The sequence below is a fragment of the Ahaetulla prasina genome, chromosome 11 (assembly GCF_028640845.1).
Source record: "Ahaetulla prasina isolate Xishuangbanna chromosome 11, ASM2864084v1, whole genome shotgun sequence".
Lineage (NCBI taxonomy): Eukaryota > Metazoa > Chordata > Lepidosauria > Squamata > Colubridae > Ahaetulla > Ahaetulla prasina.
In genome coordinates this window covers 27,458,587-27,479,328 of record NC_080549.1, presented here as the reverse complement: position 1 = coordinate 27,479,328, position 20,742 = coordinate 27,458,587, and the positions used below count along the sequence as shown (strand labels likewise).

Here is a 20,742-nt window from a genome sequence, read left to right as displayed (position 1 = left end):
CAGGAAAAGAGCAAAGAAAGAAACGCAGGTCATCCCAGGCCTCTTTTGCCAAGTCCCCCCCCCCCTTTCAGCCTTCCCAAGCCATGGCATGTACTCCAAGGGCTGGCTAGAGAAAGGAAGTTTGCAATTTTTCCATGAATAGATCATGCTACAATGTCAGAATGCAGGAAACGCCACAGGAAGAGCGCTGAAAAAACCACTCCGTTCCAGCCAGCTTTTCAAGTTACACAATGAAGCAAAAGGTTACTTGGGATCCAGAGAAAAGAACACAGAACAGAAGGATGACTTTGGAAAGCATCAATCAAGAAGGCCCCAAAGGCCTTTTGTTTCTAATGCCACTGTCCAGAGGAATGCAGCTGGAAGAGAAACACCTCTGGTTAGGCAGCGAGAGGCTGGCCAGGAGGGGTGGGGCCGAACAAAGGCACCCCAAAGGAAAGCGGCACACGGCCCCACAGATTCACTACCTCCAGCATTTTCCAGAGGGGCAAATGTTATTGTTTTTTGCAGCCAAATCGACTGGCTCTTGAAGCACCTTAAAGATGAACGTATGAAATCTTATGTAAATGTTTTGGGGTTCTGAGTCCCACAAGTTGAGTCTTAACTGAGCAGTGGGGGGAGGCAACCAAATTCCTCTATAAGGTCAGGCACAAAGCAACAGGGCACGTATTTCGTACACGGAAGAACTAGGAGGGCTAAGAAATTTCACCCCATTTCAAGAGAATCCTCCAATAGAGGTAGTCCTCAATTTATGACCATTAAAAGCCACCACAGACCTCTGCAGGGCTACTTATGACCTGGATTCAATATTCAGGTGGCCACCTTCGATCAGGTGATCAAATTACAGGCACTAAGGAACCAGACAGCTATTTACAGCATCCCATGGTCAGGCAACCACAATCTATGACATTTCTTTGTTCCTAATGAACCATAGTCTGTATATAATAGATATTTACTTGTCTCGGTTACAAAACACGCAGCATTTAAATACAGAGCTGCAAAATCGCCTAACACATTTCGTAGAATCAGGCAAATGGTACTCGGCGATCAGCATATATTTACAACAGATGCACACACCTGGAATCATATGATCATAATTTGCAACCTCCCCAATTGTCTTCCAACAAGTAAAGCTAATGGGGGAAGCTGAACTTGCTTGGCAACTGTATGATTCGTGTAACAAGTGCAGTGACTCACTTCACCCCCATGGCAAAAATGTTATAACATCAGGTGTGACTGAACAACCATCTTGCTTACCAAAAGAAATTCTAGTGCCAAGTGTGATTGCAAGTCAAGGCCTAAAGCGGCCAGTGGCCTTCAGTCTGTGTCTTACGCTGTAGCAACAGCAAGAAAACAACAGGCTTCCGGAGTCTGTGTAGGATCTCCAGATTCACATCTCAAAATCCAAGAACCACTTCAAAATAAAGAAAGCTTGATAATAGACGTTCACAGAAATAAGGACTAGAATGCCTTTGAGTTCCAAATCAGTCAAATCGTGGTTTTAGATAAAAACCGCATAAAAATAAATCAATAGTTGAATAAAATCACCATTAACTTTTTTGTTAATTTCAACGATCTAATAAGACAGCAGTGAATTGTTAATATTATTAAAATGGGGAGAAACTCCTGCTAATCCACCACAAACCAACCCAAGACTTATCACTAAATTGGCCTTCAACTCAGCAACCACAAATGGAGACCACCCAAATTGCTCAAGTGGCTGTTAGACAAATGCATAGAAGGCAGGATCAAAGGACAGCTTTTAGAGCCACAAAGGCTAAATGGAACCCATTTAGGATCAGAAACAGCGAGCATTCTTTTTATGTACCAAGATCAGGCTGATGATGATGTTCAATCGAGTCTGATTCTTGATTTATTGGGCCTGATCTCTCCCCATTTTCCAATCTTGCACTATTCCAAGCTCAGGAATTTCCTAAAAATATCTGATTAGCCACTGCTGGAGATCAGATGATTGAGTTGAAGAGTCTGCAACTGAATCCAATTAGGAGATTCTCATTAAATCACAGCATTGGAAGAGACCTAAAAGATCATCAAGTCCACCTTCCTCCACACTCTTAACATTCTACCTCTGTAAAACAATCTAACTAATTGGTTGGGTTTTCCTTTTCTAAAGTCTAGGTTAGACCTCTTCTAAGACTATCTGAATTCTAAAGTCATGCCAAAGGATTCAGACAACCTTATCCATGAGAAAAGAGGAGCAATAAGGCTGATAATGCATTCTCTGCAGAGAATGAAAGCACTGCTTTGACCAGTGATGGTGAGAAGATGAGAACCTGCTTCATAAACCTCTTGAGAAATTACATAGCCATGACCTATCCTCAAGTTCCAGATGGAAAATAATGGATCGAAGTTACAGGAAAAGAGATACCAGTAGAATGTCAGTAACAATAGTTCAACAGTTTCATTAGATCCATTCAAGAAGAAAAAGGACATGTCCCTATCTGTGATGCTTTAATTTAGAGGCCTGTATGGAACAGGGGCATGTAGATGACCAGCCTAAGCCTAAGGGTTGGGTTAAACATATTATCAGTCTGGAGTCCCTACATCCCTGGAAGAGACCTAAGATCACCCCACCCCCCACAAGTCCATTAACTCTTAGCTGGTGCCAATTTGCTTTGATCCTGTCAGATCTGCCATCTTTGGCTTAGTACCTTGCTGGCATCTGCCATCAACTATTGGAAGTGGGGGGAGGAGAGGAAATGGGCACTAAACATGGAGTAGAGATGAGAAATAGGGAGGGGGGATGACAGGTTTAACAGAAGCCAGAGGTGTGAGAAACCAGTCTTCAAGGCCAATGAAGCTCGGGAATGGAATACGAATTGCACCAAACATCTGAGCGGTTCCCCAAACACCTAGATGGCACATCATTGGTCAAAGACGAACTGGTCAAGGGCGGAGGGATGAAGGGTAAAAGTCTGTAACTTTAGCAAAGCCCACACAGATGTTCCATTGGCTGCTTCAAGTGTAGGAAGGAAGGGTACCAAGCTGCCAACTGCCAAGCCGTGCATCCAGTCCAAAAAGTACCTGCAGGGTCTTCCAAGAAGCCACCAAAGCCAGTGCCAAGGGCCAGAGGGATGGCCCTGGAGGGAGTGGAGTGGAGGTCACTGAGTTCACCTCATCAACCAACGAGAACTCCAACTGTTTCACTCCCTTAAAAGTTAGAGGAAAGAGAATTTTAGTGGTACATAGATGTACTGTCTTTTGTGGATCTCAACCTATCATAAGAAAGTCCAGAGAGAAGCAATTACTTTTTAAGTATTCATAATTATTGGGGTGGAGAGAGAGAAGAGAGGTTAGGAAAAACATCTAAGGGATCAGATCTCCTATGGACTATAAACCAGTCCAATTATTTAGGTTCACAGACCTCAAAGGAGACTCCTTGGATTTGCTAGAAGTTCTCTATTTAGCATCCTGAAGAGGGTCTTTTCCCATGTGGCCCCTAGGATAGGGAAAACTTTCCCCAAGAAGGTGCATTTGGTCTGCATCCTTCCAGTCATCATCATCATCCTCATCATCATCCTCATCACCATCATCATTCTAGCCATTGTCTATCCACTGCAGGATGAAGGCCTCTTCCACATGTTTCCAACCAAGACGGTCCTGAGCTTTCTTTTTGCCAATTGGGCCCACAATGCCTGCTGATGTTGCCCATCCATCTTGTTTTAGGTCTCTTTTGTGGATGATTTTGATCCAGTGGGATCCATTCTATGACTACCTTGGTCCACTTGCCATCAGTTCTTCTTGCTATGTGATCAGCCCATTTCTGTTCTGTCTCCTTCCCCACTTCAGACCCACGAGCTGGCCTTCAGCCAGTGGATTCACGGCTCTTATCAGTCCTGGCAGAGAAATCGCAGCTGCCTGCCAAAGTTCAAACAAATGACTCACGTAGCAAGACTTTCAGCTCTTTTTGAAACGGATGAGCTAAACTTTTGCTTCCCGTGGAGTGAGAGCAGTCCCAAAGCTCTTTATATATCCTGTGGGGTGGGGCTCCTGCCCTACCCTTCCTTTTGATGACGCCGCCTCTCTAATCTTCTGAAGCACGGGTCAAGCCAAGTTTGATTATTATTATCAGCTGGGTCTGAAGGAGTAGCCTGGGGAAGGAAGGAATCAGGGGATGACGGCCTCATTACGTTCACCAACTGGTTTGGTTCTGGCTCCTGGAGCCGAGCCAAAGGAATCGGTGCTCCCGAGGTAAGCCTTACTGGCCCTTCCCCCTTACTGCATGAGTCACTTTCGGGCATGGGGCCAGGTTCGGGGGCTGGAGTCACAACAATTTCCATTGCAGTTCTTTGACTCTCTTAATGGCATCGTATACTTCTGTTTGTTCTCTAATCCCTGTACAGGTCTTTCTATCTTGTTTCGTACAGAGGAATTATTGAGTCTGTCATTTGCACCTCTATAACTGTCTGGTTCGGTTCTGCAACCCAACAAGAAAAACAGAGACTTCAGAGGATAATTAGAACTGCAGAAAAAATAATTGCTACCAACTTGCCTTCCATTGAGGACCTGTATACTGCACGAATCAAGAAGAGGGCCGTGAAAATATTTGCAGATCCCTCGCATCCTGGACATAAACTGTTTCAACTCCTACCCTCAAAACGACGCTATAGAGCACTGCACACCAGAACAACTAGACACAAGAACAGTTTTTTCCCAAACACCATTACTCTGCTAAACAAATAATTCCCTCAACACTGTCAGACTATTTACTGAATCTGCACTACTATTAATCGTTTCATAGTTCCCATCACCAATCTCTTTCCACTTATGACTGTATGACTGTAACTTGTTGCTGGCAATCCTTATGATTTATATTGATATATTGATCATCAATTGTGTTGTAAATGTTGTACCTTGATGAACGTATCTTTTCTTTTATGTACACTGAGAGCATATGCACCAAGACAAATTCCTTGTGTGTCCAATCACACTTGGCCAATAAAATTCTATTCTATTCATTGTTATATGGGTGGCACGCCTATATATTATATGATAAGAAAGTAGATAAAATATTTAAAAATAATATAATTAGAAATGCATTATTGAGGGTTTGGAGGAAATATCAATATAAATTAGATGGAAAGATTCCAATATGGGCAATCCCGAGACACATGATAGAAAATATAAATATATATCAAAAGATGGAGGTAGTTACCTATAAAGAACTTCTTTGTATGGAAAAGGGGGAATTACAATTAAAATCCAGAGAAAAGATGGGGGAAGAAGGGAAAAATTATACATGGTTCCAATATGGACAATTACAAGCTAGATGGAAATTAGATCAAAAAATAGGTGTTAAGCAAACTGAGGATAATTTGTTAAAACAAATGAGAGATCAAGGCCAACAGCATATTAAGAGGTTGTATAATGTATTAGTAGAAATAGACTCAGAGTCCGAACTAGTTAAGGATTGTATGATTAAGTGGGCACAAAATTTTCAGCAACCAATAATGTTGGAAACTTGGGAAAGAATTTGGGTGAGGAATGTTAAATTTACACAAGCGCAAAATATGAGAGAAAATTTTTATAAGATGTTTTATAGATGGCATTTAGACCCCAAAAGTTGTCATGTATGTATCCTAATGTACAGGCTAAATGTTGGAGATGCGATTGTGAAGATGCCACTTATTACCATATATGGTGGACTTGTAAAAAGTTAAAGCATTTTGGATTAAAGTATGGTGGATCATGCAGAATATTTTGAAAAGAAGATTAAGTTTACTCCAGTTCTTTCTACTAGGAATAATTATGGATTGTACAGCTATAGAGACTAAATTGATTTTGAACTTAATAACAGCCGCAAGACTTTTGATTGCTCAATATTGGAAGAAAGAAGAATTACCTACAATTGAAGAATGGACACTTAAAGTATCAAATCTGGCAGAGATGGCAAAATCTCGCTTACTTGAAAGACTATACACTAGAAAAATATATTTTAGAATGGAAAATGTGGATTGATTATATTCAAAATAAGTATCAGATAAAAAAATATCGAATAGCATATGAGTAAATTTAGGAAATATTTTGTATTAGATATATTTTTGAAGGAGAGGGGAATTGAGAGTGTGACTAAGTGTGGTGTGACTAGAGATTATAATTTAGGAATTATTTTAGATTATGATTGTTAGTTTTGATACCCTGCATTTTGTTCTGGGAAGTCGGGGTGGGGGGTGGGGGGTAAGGGGGAGGGGAATTGGGGGGGGGTTTGGTAGAGATGGAGTGATGGTTAATGTACAGGGATTATTGAAGATGTATAAATATAATTAATGCAGGGTCGGGTCTGCCCAGTTACCATTTTAGAACGGTGGGGAGGGAGAAAAGAGAGAGTAGGAGGTAGGAAAGAGGAGAAGAGGAAGGAAGAGGGGTAGAAGAGGGAGAAGGAAGGTGTAGGGTGGAGGGAGGAGAGGATGTAGATAAGAGAAGGAGAGGAAGGTCTGGAAAGTAGAAGAAGGTAGAAGAGGGAAGAGTGTTAAAAAGGGGGGTGGTGACTGGGCAAGCCCGACTAATTGTATATAACTGTACATTGGATGAATTATTTGATATGATTGTAAAAATAAAACTTTTTATAAAAAAAAAAAATTCTATTCTATTCTATTCTATTCTATTCTAATGCCAAGCATCTCTCTTTCCATGGCTCTTTGCGCCACTCGTAACCTTTGTATGGATTGTGAGGTTAGTGTCCATGTTTCACTATGTTAGAGCAGGTAGCACACAGTGATTGAAAACTTTTCTCTTCAGGCATAGGGGGAGGTTGTCCTTGAAAATTATGCTTAGCTTGCCAAATGCCTGCCAACCACATTCAACAGGACTAGCTTGAACGTAGTTTTAAATTGGGGTTTTTAAATCAGGGGTTTTAAATGGGGTTTTAAATTTGTATTTAAAAGTTTTAGGGCATCAATTGAATTTAATTTTCTATTCTTTTTTGCTGTTTTATATATATTATATGTTTTCTGTTGTTTTATTGGCTGTGAACCGCCCGGAGTCCTTTGGGAGATGGGCGGTATACAAATATAATAAATAATAATAATAATAATAACACAGTGTTCAATTTCCTTCATTATATCTCCTTCCATTGAGATCCATTGGCCAAAGTATATGTAGTGGTCTGCTACATCTAGTTCTTCTCCAGATATTATTTTTTTTCTTTCTTTAGTGAATCTTGTTAAACATAATCTGGCTCTTTTTCAGGTTTATTTTTAAGATGAATGGTTTTCTTGCTTCGTGCAGCTCATCTTTGTAGCTTTTCTGGGTCTTGTGAGAAGAGATCATCATCTGCAAATCTTAAGCGATTGAAATAGGCTCCATTGATTTTTATTCCACCTTCTGCCCAATCTAGTTTGCAAAATACTTCTTCAAGGCAGGCTGAGAAAAGGAGAGGTGGTATTGTATCGCCTTGTCATAGACCCTCGTTCTATGTCAATTTCCACTTTAAGATCATTAAGGCAAACTGTTGCCATTGTTTTTTCATATATTGATTGTAGTAAGATTATGTAAGCCGTGTCTATGTCTTGGTTGAACAATGCCTTAATTACTGCTTGCTGGAATACTGAGTCAAACGCCTTTTCGTGGTCAATGAAAGCCACGCACAGAGGCATGGTGGTGTTGTGCCTTTCAGTGACTTGCTGAACAACCTAGATGTGACCCATTGTGCTGTAGCCACTTCTGAAGCCTGCCTGCTCCTTTGGCTGTGCAACCATATGTGCTCCATATTCTTTTTGCTATTATCTTGGTGAAAACCTTCTAGATGACTGAGAGAACTGAGGCTTATTGCTCGATAGTTCTTTAAAGCAGGGGTCTCCAACCTTGGCAACTTTATGACTTGTGGACTTCAACACCCAGAATCCCTCAGCCAGCTTTGCTGAGTTCTGGGAGTTGAAGTCCACAAGTGGTAAAGTTGCTGAGGCTGGAGACCCCTGATTTAAATCATCTGGGGGGGGGCTTTTCTGGTGTATAAGAATCACCGTGAGAACCTGGGTGGTGGACCATCTTAGTTCCACCCAGGATTATGCTATTTAAACCATGCACTTTTTAAGACCTCTTCGTTTTCCAGCTGGAGGTTTCTGTCCAATGACTGTCGTTTGAGACCTCGACAAACCAGGATACCACCATTCTCTTCAATCTCTGATGACTCTCACATAATCAGCTTCTTGCACTGCGAGATGCCCCCCTCTCGCGGGTATGGCCCTCCTCTTTATCGAGGGCCTACCTCGATGACGGATTTTGGAATCCCGAGAGGTGGCATGCTTCTAAGAGAGGGTTAAGGAGGTTTTTAAATTCATGTTTTTGTAAACTTTTATCCAATTCAAATAAGGGGTTAGGGGGTGGGGTGGGGTGGGGGCATGCCCACAGTGGATTAGGCTAGTCCCTTCTACGGTTCACGATCTGGAGGTTTGTAAATTGGAGGTCTTAGAGGAGGTTAAGGCTCGACCATGTATGGGCACTTCCATCTGCACGGTTCAAGGGAGGGGCAGGTATGGCGGAAGCAGGGGCTCGTATCAGGTTCGGAGAGTGCGTTCTCGCTGTTTGAAAGCGGTACCGCACTCCGGGCCCCTAGGCTTCACTCGGGTCCCGAGTGGTTATATCCCCCGGAACCTGGAACTTTGGTTGATGTTATGTAATGCCAGGTCCGTCATGAATAAGGCCCCCCTCATATTTGATCTTATTCAAGAGGGGGGAGCGGACCTAATGGGCATTACAGAGACCTGGCTGGGCACGGAGGGGGGGGGTTCCCCTCACTGAGATGTGCCTGCCGGGTTTCCGTGCGTTCCATCAGCCGAGGGCCCAGGGTAGGGGTGGGGGAGTAGCAGTTGTTATTAACGAGAGTCTGGCTCCGAGGGAGGTCGCTGTCCCGCAGATAGACGGTTGTGAAACCCTCTTCGTGAGGTGGGGCCGGGGGGTGCAGGTGGGCTTGCTGATCACGTACCTGGCTCCTTGCTACGTGACGGCAGCCCTGCCCGAGCTGCTGGAGATGATAGCCGGGACGGCGGTTGAGACCCCCATGCTTATGGTCATGGGGGATTTCAACTTGCCGACGGGCGATTCGTCAATGGCAGCTCGGGAGTTCATGGCTTCCATGACGGCCTTGGACCTGACCCAGGTAGTTGCGGTCCCCACCCACGTCGGGGGTAACACACTGGACTTGATTTTCGTCTTGGGACAGTGGCTAAATGATCTGGAGTTAGGGGAATTAATATCTCAACCCTTGTCATGGTCAGATCATTTACTCCTTCAGCTAGACTTTCGGACCACTGCACCTCATCGCAGGGAGACGGAACCAGTTCAATGGTTCCGTCCCAGGCGCCTGATGGACCCTGAGAGGTTTCTGACGGAGCTTGGGCCATTCCCGAGGGAGTTAGCCCACGGCTCGGCTGAGGAGCTGGTGGCTGCCTGGGATGAGGCGGCCGCTGGCGCCTTAGACCGCGTCGTGCCTTTGCGGCTTCTGACCCGGCGACGAACTCGACCAGCTCCTTGGTATAACGAGGAGCTGAGAGAGATGAAGCGCCGGAAAAGAAGCCTAGAGAGCGCCTGGAGGTCCAGCCGCTCCGAACCAGACCGAACACTAGTGAGGTCATATATTCAGACCTACCTAGTGGCGATCAGGGCGGCGAAACATAACTATTTCTCCGCACTCATCGCATCGGCAGATAATCGCCCAGCCACCCTGTTTAGGGTGACCCGCTCCCTGCTCAGGCAGGAGGCTCGGGAGGACCCCTTACAGGGACGTGCTGAGGATTTTGTTCAGTATCTGTCTGATAAAATCGCTCATATTCGGGACGGCTTGGACACTGATTGGATAGATTCAGGTGGGATGGCGGAGACGAGTCTTGAGAATGTTATCTGGGCTGAGTTCGATCCTGTGACTCCTGAGGACATGGACAGGTTGTTGGGTAGGTTGAACTCCACCACATGTTTATTGGACCCGTGTCCCTCCTGGATGGTGCTGGCCACTCGGGAGGTTACACGAGGCTGGCTCCAGGAAGTTACCAACGCTTCTTTGTTGGAGGGTGTTTTCCCCGCCGCTTTGAAAGAGGCGGTGGTGAGGCCCCTCCTTAAGAAGCCCTCCCTGGACCCGGCTGTTTTAGCGAACTATCATCCAGTCTCCAACCTTTGCTTCTTAGCGAAGGTTGTTGAGAGTGTGGTGGCATATCAGCTTCCTCAGCACCTGGAGGAATCTGTCTATCTGGATCCGTTCCAGTCCGGTTTCAGGCCCGGTTACAGCACCGAGACGGCTTTGGTCGTGTTGGTGGATGACCTCTGGAGAGCCCGGGACAGGGGTTGTTCCTCTGTCCTGGTTCTTTTAGATCTCTCGGCTTTTGATACCATCGACCATGGTATCGTGCTGCGACGGTTGGAGGGATTGGGGGTGGGAGGCACCGTTTATCGGTGGTTCTCCTCCTATCTCTCTGACCGCTCGCAGACGGTGTTGGCAGGGGGGCAGAGATCGACCCCGAGGCGCCTCACTTGTGGGGTGCCTCAGGGGTCTGTTCTCTCGCCTCTCCTGTTCAACATCTACATGAAGCCGCTGGGCGAGGTTATCCGTGGTTTCGGGGTGGATTATCATCTGTACGCTGATGATACGCAGCTGTACATTTCCACCCCGAACCACCCCAATGAAGCCGTCGAGGTGATGGGCCGGTGTCTTGAGGCCGTGCGGGTCTGGATGGGGAGGAACAGGCTCCGACTCAACCCTTCCAAGCCAGAGTGGCTGTGGGTACTGGCGTCCTGGTACAGTCAGCTTACACCATCGCTGAGTGTGGGGGAGGAAGTACTGACCCCCAGGGAGGGAGTGCGCAACTTAGGCATTCTCCTGGACGATCGGCTGTCCTTAGAGAACCATTTGACAGCCGTCGCCAGGGGAGCATTCTATCAGGTCCATCTGATTCGCCAGTTGCGCCCCTTCCTTGACCGGGACGCCTTACGCATGGTCACTCATGCCCTCGTCACTTCCCGCCTGGACTATTGCAATGCTCTCTACATGGGGCTCCCCTTGAAGAGCACCCGGAGGCTCCAGTTAGTCCAGAATGCGGCCACGCAGGTGATAGAGGGAGCACCGCGTTGCTCCCATTTAACACCTATCCTGCGCGGCCTAAACTGGCTACCGGTAGTCTTTCGGGTGCAATTCAAGGTCTTGGTTACCACCTTTAAAGCGCTCCATGGCTTAGGACCGGGATACCTTCGAGACCGCCTTCTGCAGCCGATTGCCTCCCAACGACCTGTGCGCTCCCACAGAGTAGGCCTCCTCAGGGTGCCCTTGACCAAACAATGTAGGTTGGCGGCCCCCAGGGGGAGGGCCTTCTCTGTGGCGGCACCAGCCCTGTGGAACGAGCTTCCTCCGGGATTACGACAACTCCCCGACCTCCGGACCTTCAGACGTGAACTGAAGACTCTATTATTTCAGCGCGCTGGACTAGCCTAAGATAAAATGTTTTAGCAAATTTTAATGGGTTTTTTATTGGTTTTTACTGTTTTAGTGATCAGGCCATGATAATATTTAGTTTTAACTGGGTTTTAATGTTTATTTATTAATATTGTTTTAATATGCCTGTGAACCGCCCTGAGTCCTACGGGAGATGGTGCGGTATATAAGTTTGATTAATAATTAAATAAATAAATTTCAGCATTTTCCTACGCACTCGCTAAATCTCATTCACCACTCCTATTGTCGATTTTTAATTTGGCCTTGGTAGTGATTGAATTGTTTTTACCCTTGTGTTTTATCATTTCTATTTCTTCTGGCTAAAAGTTGCTGGAGTGTTGCATAAAACAGGGCTCTCCGACCTTGGCAACTTTAAGCCTGGTGGACCTCAACTCCCAGAATGCCCCAGCCAGCAAAGCTGGGAGTTGAAGTCCTCCAGGCTTAAAGTTGCCAAGGTTGGAGAGCCCTGCCATAAAGAGAAAGGCGAGGTAATAAATAAGTCAACAGCCAGCCGAAGAACCCAAACTGCCGGCAGAGAAAGCTGTGTTGCGAAGCGCAGAAAACAGGCTTCTCCATCCCAGGAAAGGCAGAGCAGAAACGCTGGAAGTCCCGGCCGGCGGGGCGAGGGAGGGAGGGAGGGAGCGGAGGGGAACCGGGCCGTTGCTGCCCCGCCTTCTGCTCCGAACGGCGCCCTTCACTGCCAGGCACGGCATGACCACCTCTGGATGCCCCCGGGGAGGGGGGGGGCTTCAAGCCTCCAACGCCCTGCTCCTCCTTCTCCCCCCCCCCGGGGCAGGCGCGGGGGTCTTTCCAGCCCCCAGGTGCAGATTTCCTCCGGAGCCTTTTCCTTTGGGCGGCGAAGATGCCCAGGCGGCCCCTTCCTCTCCCTCCTCCCGCCGCGCTCAACGGGCGGAGCCTCCCCGGCGTCTCCCGCGGGGGAAGCCTTCCGCAGCTGCCAAGCCCCGCCGGCCCCCGCCCCGCTCCTCCCCGGGCCTCCTTACCGCGCGCCTCCCGCTCTCGGCTCCTCCCGGGCTCCGGCGCCGCTTCCCCGGAAGAGAGGCGGAGGGGCGCCTCCGCTTTCAATGAGGCTTCCCGACATGCCTTGCGAGGCCAGGTGTGCCGCAAAGGCCTTCGGGAAATGGAGTTTCCCGCAATTCCGCCATGGCCGTTGCCTACATTTATTTATTTAGCCACACCAGTATATATAAGCATTGACATGTAACAACTATATAAGCATATATATGAGCATAAGTATGTAATAACTATATTAATTGGATATAATGAAAGGGAACATTAGGACAGGAACGGTAGGCACTCTGGTGCTCCTATGCGCGCCCCTTACAGTCCTCTTAGGAATGGGGTGAGGTCAATGGTAGACAATTTTTGGTTGAAGCTTTTGGGGTTTTGAGAAGAGACCACAGAGTCAGGTAGTGAGTTCCAAGTGTAACCTTCCCTCGCAAGGTTAGCCTTGGGGTCTTTCTTTGGCGCACCCCCCGCGCTGCAAGTCCCAGCGGGGAGCTGGAGGGCCGCGCAAGATGCCCCCGGTTCAGCCAGGCTCTTTTGGGAAACTTGAGCCCCCGGCGGCTCTGCGGGCCTTCCTGCTTCCCCTGAAGGCGTTTTTCTTCCCTGGGTTTTTTTAACAGTATTCCAGCAGTGCTTTTAATCTGGATTAAAAAAAAATGACTTTATTCTAAGGTATTTTTCATTAACCTCTGGACTTGTTTGAACTAAGGGGCAAATGTTTTTAAGAGACAGATTTAAATACTATTCTGGTACAAAGGCACCCTGTCAAATGAAAGCAGACAGGAACGATTTTTGCCAGCTGTAAAAGATCGCAGTAAAAATGCTTAATATAAGCAAAGCCACTTTTTCCAGCTACCACCCCGATCTTTCTCATCTCCTGAACTGACAATTCTGAGTGTTTTGCTTTTATTTCTGGAGAGGCCTGGTAGGCAGGAGTGGCTCACACTGGATGTATTTGGCCACTTTTGACTGACAGCTTTTTTATACAAACCCTTTCATGCTTCCATAAAGCTTTCATATGCCAACATCCCAAACTGTCTTAGCATCCCAACTATTTCCTCCAAAGATAATCATTTTCTTTTGGCCAATGTATACTTAATGGGAAACCTATTTTAAGTTCCTTAATTTAAAAGGGAAATTCTACTCCCCATATTTTTTAAATTGATAGTTGGAGTTTTATTCACCCTCCAAATAAGGTTGAAATTGAATAAAGGTTGTTACAACACTCCAATTTACAGAAGAACTTACTTCTGTGGGAACACTGAACTACTGAAGCAATTTTACCCATTGTGTAAGAAATAAAACCAGATGTTGCTAAAAAGCTTCTGACTAGACATTTTAGATTTCACAACAATTTATCTGCTCTGAAGAAAATAAAGCAACTGTAGTTCATATTTAAAATAACAGTGGCAGTCATCAGTAGACTTGGGAGGCAACTTGTGTATAGGTTGCACATATTTCCCATAAAGATTGTCCCACCATCCAAAAAAGAGAAGTTAAAAAATTTTGTTCAGGCATATGTACTTTCTCGACATCTCAAACGGTAGTGTCAATACTTAAAACTGCAGAATCTGGTGGATTATACAAAATGTTTTGAAAAAGAAGATAAAAGTTCCTACCACAATTTTTCTTATTGGGAATTATTACGGACTGTACAGTAAGTTGATTTTAAATTTAATAACAGCGGCAAGACTACTGATAGGACAATACTGGAAGAAAAAAGAGTTACCTACAATAAAAGAATGGATATTGAAAGTTGCTAATTTGGCTGAGATGGCTAAAATCTCAGCCTTTTTGAAAGACACTACACAAGAAAAATATCTAACTGAATGGAAAAAATGGATTGAATATACGCAAAATAGATATCAGATTAAGAGTTATCAGATTGCTTTTGAATGATTAGGATGTATTTATCTTTGATTTGTATGGGGGAAGTTAGGATTGGAGAAGAAGGGGAGGATTATAATTTGTGTCAGGGAAAATTTAGTGAATGGTTGTTTTTTCTTTTGAACTATACCTTGTGTTTGTTCTGGGAAGTCCGGGGGTGGGGGAGAGGAGGGTGGTTTTGGAGGGGGGGGAGGGGATGGAGTGGGGGGAGGGGGGAAAAAGGGGGGTGAAAATTTTTGTAAAAACTTTTTCAATAAAAAAAATACTTAAAACTGCAATCATCAGAGAAAAGGGAACGTTGGCTTACCTGAACGTCCCTTCTTGGAGAGGGGAAAACGGCCGTCAGGAATGGGTAATCTCTTCTCGTTGCTGATTGGACCGAGTCTTTTAAATTGTAGTTTGTGGTCCCCGCCTCCTCCTATTTCCCTCCAGCTTTTTCGGCGAGGATTCAACTGTAGGCCGGCCTGTCTTGCTGCAATGATAGAGAATTAGTGCCCTCCCGCCCCAGGGCCCCGAATAGACAGACGCCTTGGGTGGGGCTGACGGCCGTTTTCCCCTCTCCAAGAAGGGACGTTCAGGTAAGCCAACGTTCCCTTCTCTCAGTCGGGGAAAACGGCCGTCAGGAATGGGATATACCAAAGCTCCCCATGTCTTACCGGGAGGGTCGATGGCGGCTTGTCATTGTTGGGAAAACACCGACTGCAGAACCCGTCTGCCAAAGGCAGCGTCGGCTGATGCATAGGAGTCCACCCGATAGTGTCGAATAAACGAAGAAGGGTTGGACCACGTCGCCGCTCTGCAAATCTCCTCGATGGAGGCTTGGGCTCCCCAAGCGGCCGAAGAGGCTGCACTTCTGGTAGAGTGTGCTGTAATCTTTCGCGGAACCGGTAGAGATTGGCTCTCATATGCTGTGGCAATTGCGGCCCTAATCCACCTGGCCAGAACCGACTTGGTCACCTTCTGACCCAGAGAAAGTGGTTGGAACGACACAAATAGGGCCTCTGTTTTACGGAAGGATGATGTCCGCTCAATGTAGATTTTCAATGCTCTCCTCACGTCCAGAGTGTGCCACACTCTCTCTAAGTGGTGTCTGGGAGTTGGGCAGAAATTAGGCAGAACGACTTCCTGTGTCCTATGGAACTGGCTGTTAACCTTCGGGAGAAAGGTAGGGTCTAGACGTAGCACCACTCTGTCGTTGAAGAACGTGCAGAGGTCCTGCCTAATTGATAAAGCCGATAATTCCGAAATTCTACGGGCTGAGGTGATGGCTATCAGAAAGGCCACCTTCAGTGACAGAACACGGAGAGAGGAGTCTCTAAGTGGTTCAAACGGCGCCTTAGTAAGAGCATTGAGCACAGCATTTAATCGCCACGATGGAAAGCGGTGAACTACGGGAGGGTTGACGTTGTTAGCCCCCCGGAAGAATTGTTGAATGAGAGGCTCTTTGGAAAGGGATATAAGTGAACCACATCTCAAGACTGAAGAAATAGCCGCTACTTGTCTCTTGAGTGTATTGGTCGCTAATCCTGAATCGAGACCTCGTTGCAGGAAAGCTAGAATGTCTAATACCGAAGCTGAGGAAGCCACTATACCTTGAGGTGCACACCACCCTTCAAATGTGCGCCACGTGGCCTCGTAAATCCGTTTGGTAGAGTCTCTGCGGGAGGCCAGCATGGTGGGGATGACCTGGCCTGGAACTTTTGCCCTAATCAAGACGCTCCGCTCAATCTCCACACGGCTAGGCGTAGCCATTGTGGTTCGGGGTGTCGAATCGGTCCTTGGAAAAGAGACACTTGGCTGTCCGGGATCCTCCACGGTTCCCGAACTGACAGAGTCAATAGGTCCGCAAACCAAGGTCTCCTGGGCCAGAATGGGGCGACCAGAATCAATTCCGCCTTTTCCAAGAGAAGCTTGCGTATTACTCTGGGAATCAGAGGTATTGGTGGGAAAGCGTAGAGAAGCCCCGGAGGCCAACTGCTGCGGAGGGCGTCCACTGCCTCCGCTCCCCGAGATGGGAATCTCGAAAAAAACCGAGGCACCTGATTGTTGGTCCCTGAGGAGAATAAGTCCACCTGAGGGAGTCCGAAGCGGGAACACAGGTCGCGGAAATTCGTTGGAGACAAGGTCCATTCCGACTGGTCGATAGTTTGGCGGCTGAGGGAGTCTGCTGTACAGTTGTCCGTCCCCGCAATATGTTCTGCTTTCAAAGAACGAAGGTGGGATTCGGCCCAATGACCGAGGGAAAGGGTTTCCGTCATCAACGAGTGGGAATGCGTGCCCCCCCACCTGTTTATGTGCGCCTTCGCCGTCACGTTGTCCGTGAGGATAAGGACATTCCTGTCCCGGATAAGATCCTCGAAGGCTAGAAGAGCCAGGCGGATGGCACGCAGTTCTAGGAAGTTGATGCCGTGATGGGCTTCTGAGGGAGACCACTTGCCTTGGGCCAGGTGTTGATTCAAATGTGCCCCCCAGCCCGAGAGACTGGCATCTGTGGTGATCACGTCCCTCACTGGTTCCCTGAAGACTGAACCCCTGGCCAGCACCTCCGGATTCCACCAAGCCAAAGAGTCGGCCACCTCCCGTGGAAGACTCACCCGTCGTTTGGATGAACTGCACCGTTTCCTCTGATGTGGCAAGAGGAACCACTGAAGTGGCCGACTGTGGAGGCGAGACCATGGGATAATATCGTATGACGACACCATTTTCCCGAGGAGTTGGGAGAGTCGTTCCAAGGGAACCGACCGTGAAACTCTAGAGATGTTAGCTAACTCGGCTAAACTGACCTGACGTTCGGGTGACAGAAAAACCATTGAACTTAGTGAATCAATCTGTGCCCCCAAGTGTACTATAGAGGTGGAGGGATTAAGATGGCTCTTCTCCCAGTTAATAGAGAACCCGTGTGATTGTAGCGCTTCAATGGTCAAAGAGATATCTCTATGGGCCGCATTTAGGGCAGTTGACATGATGAGAATGTCATCTAGGTAGGCCTGGAGCCTAACCGGAAACCTTCGGATGTGGGCCATAAGCACCGCCATGACTTTAGTAAAGACCCTAGGGGCCGAAGACAACCCGAAGGGTAAGGCCCGGTATTGATAGTGAGAACCCTTGAAGCAGAAACGCAAGTATTTACGGTGATCACGTCTAATGGGGATATGTAAGTAGGCCTCTGTTAAATCAATAGAGGCCATGTAATCTCCCTGTCTAATGCACTCCAATATGGAACGTAATGAGTGCATTTTAAAACGGTGGTACACAATGTATTTGTTAAGGGCCTTTAGGTCTAGAATAGCCCTCCAGCCCCCCGACGGCTTGCTTACGACAAAGAGTCTGGAATAGAAGCCCTGTTTGAGTTGATCGTTAGGAACCAATTGAATAGCTCGAATAGCCAAAAGGTGATGGACCGCCGACTCCACCAGAGAAGCACTAGAGCTGCGGAAAGAAGTCGGGCAAGAAACGAAAACTGTCGGAGGGGTGGAAAGGAATTCTAGAGCCAGGCCGTGTTTAATGGTATCTCTAACCCAACGGTCTGAAGTGGAAACCTCCCACTGGTCAGCAAAAAGAGCCAACCGGCCCCCAATGGGGAGGTCTGCTGCGGGACTACTTGAATCGATTGTACTGTTTGCCCCGCCCCCCTCGGAATGGCTTACGGGCCGAAAACTTTGCCCCTGTTCTGACCTGGTCGGCCCTCTGGGTGTTTCCTCTGTACGACGAAAATCTTCGCCGAAACCCCGAGCCTCCGGATTCCTGGCCACGAAAGGAAGCGGCAGACAAAGCTGATGAGGTCGAGGAGCGAAAATAAGGCTGATGCCGAAGTTCCCCCCGTCGAGAGAGAGAGGGTAAAATCTTCTTCTTGTCCTTGGTCTCTATTAGGATCGGGTCTAGCGATGCGCCGAATAAATGTGTGCCCGCATAGGGAGAGGAGGCTAGGCGCCATTTATTTCTGGTGTCCGCTCGCCAGTGACGGAGCCATAAAAGTCTGCGGGATGTGACTGTAGACCCGATAGCTTTGGCCGAGAAACGGGCCGCGTTCAGCGTTGAATCAGCTGAGAACTCCAGGGCTGCAATAACCTTGTTAAGGTCCTGATGAGCTCTTACGTCCGATGATGGTAAACGGCCCTGAAGTTGCTTGAGCCACATGATAGAGGCTCTATTGAAAAAAGAGGATGCCATGGAGGACCTGACTGACCAGGCTGAAGCCTGGTGGGATTTGACCAAAGACTGGTCAGCCCTCTTGTCCTCCGGACGGAGAGCCTCGTTCTCAGGACCAGTAACGTGAGAGGTTGCCGTTAGAGCCACTACTGGTGCATCCACGGTGGGGACTTGCAGGATATTTTCGAGGTCTGCTGCGCAGTTGTAAAACTTTTTGTCTGTGGCGTTGGGATTGGAACCCGAACCCGGACTCGCCCACTGACGCTGGACCACGTCGACGAACATCTTGGGTGCTGGAATAGTCTCGGCAGCCACCGTGGGTTCCACAAACAGGTTAGATGAAGTGCTAGGTAGGGTTGGGGGATTAGCTGGGGAGCCCGCAACCCCGCCTAAACCTGTAGTAGCTAGGGCTTTGAACAGGAGTGAGCGAAACAAGTGGGGTTTAAAGAGCCCCACAAATGAAGGCTGGTCCGGCCCCAGACCCTCGTCCTCTGATAAGGCCTCCCCAGTATCCTCTTCTTCTTCGGATACCGAGGCCTGGCTGACCTCCTCAGGTGATTCTTCTCTTTGAGAATTGAACATGGCAGGGGCCGGATTAGAGGACTCTCTCTTTTTATCTACTCTATTGGCTTTGGAAGAAGAAGAGGGCATAGATTGCTGATGAAGGGCTTGAGCTACCTCCTGACGAATGGCCTGTTGTATCATCAGATTAAAGGAGTCTGGAAGCTGAAAAACTGGTATCTGGGGCAATCTGGTATCAGGATGGGCCAGGGGCACCCCCACTCCTTGTGCCACCCCCATTCCTTGTGATACACTAGCTGGTTGAGCTGGCAGGGAATCTGGAGAAACCCTAAGTTCCATCTCTGAAAGGGTGCGGAACAATGGGGTGGTTGCAGTTTGATCTGAAGGTAAGGGGGAAAATCTATCTGGGGACCAGGATCCAGGCACTTGTATAGGCTGGGAGAGAAATTCTGGGCCTTGTGTTTCAGGAATGGCCCCAGCGTTCTGATTTCCCCCTTGCTTTGGGGAAGGAGACCGATGAGCCCTCTTTGAGGCCTTGGAGAATACTCTTTCCAGAGCCCTATGGCGTCTCTCCTCAGCTTGAGCACCTTTCTTGGCCTTGGCCCTGGCAATTTTTCGCCCCCTGACAGGAGAGACTTGAGGGGCTGTAGAGGGACCCTCCCCTGGTTCATCCAGAATTGCTTCCTTCTGAATGGAAGCTGGCAAGGCGGTCTGGGAATTACAGGCATCCGCCATTTTGAAAAGGAACCTTTCCCGCCAATTTACGGCCGCTTGGGCCTACTCACGTTCCTTTTGGCCTGCCGCTTCTGTTGTGGACGTCCAGCGGCAACTTCGATGCTCTCCTCTCACTCTGTCTCTCTCTCTCTCTCTCCTCTTCTTGACCACGGTCTTCTGTGGTCGCCGCCCCCTTGCTAGCCCGACAGCCTAAAAGGCCGTCCACTGGCCTCCCCCGTCTACCTGCAGCCCTTGATGAAGCAAAAGGCAAAAAAAAAAAAAAAAAATCTAAAAATGGCGGCCCCGAACTCGCCGGAAAAATTTTTTCTGGGGCAAGGCTGGGTGTTTTTGCTCGGCCCGCGGCTTCTGGCGTTTGAACCCTTGCCGCGGCCGGGATCTGACGGGGGAGCTGAGAGAGAGAGGAGCTGAAGAGTGCCGGTTAAGAGGAGCGCTTCTGGGACGACCCCCGTGAGCCGCTCCTATGCCTCCCGAATCTTCCGGCGGCTCTTCGCGCCACGGGGACGAAACCCGTGAGCGCTGTGGTGGCTAGCTGGCGAAATCGCCTGGGCGGCCCTGTGGGCTCGGGAGCAGATCCCTGCTCACCGCTCTCCACTAGTCAAGTCAAGTAATCAAAAAGAAAAAAAAAGAAAAAAAGAAAAATATTTACAGTATTCACGAAAGAAAAAATCCCAATTAATCACTAAATTAAACACCAAATTAAAAACTAAGTTAACCACAAACTCAATCCCTCAAACTAGAAACCCAGTCTGAGGTAATTAGAAACGCTCCGGTCCTAGCAAAACCGAGTCGAAAAAGCTGGAGGGAAATAGGAGGAGGCGGGGACCACAAACTACAATTTAAAAGACTCGGTCCAATCAGCAACGAGAAGAGATTACCCATTCCTGACGGCCGTTTTCCCCGACTGAGAGAAGCCAAGAGAATAATCTGAATATTGCTACAGTCCCTCAGTAATTGGACACGATTCAAACTCTTTTTAAAAAGTTTTTCCTAGA

General features: G+C 47.7%; 1 protein-coding gene across 1 annotated transcript in view; it reads right to left on the bottom strand.

The window, feature by feature from the left end:
* Positions 1-12,488, bottom strand: part of AMOT (angiomotin) — a 61,722-nt gene extending 49,234 nt beyond the window's left edge. The window contains exon 1 of the mRNA XM_058196755.1: positions 12,436-12,488. The gene's annotated coding sequence lies outside the window, so the exon portion shown is untranslated. The remainder of the gene's footprint in view (positions 1-12,435) is intronic.
* Between the last annotated feature and the right edge of the window lie 8,254 nt (positions 12,489-20,742).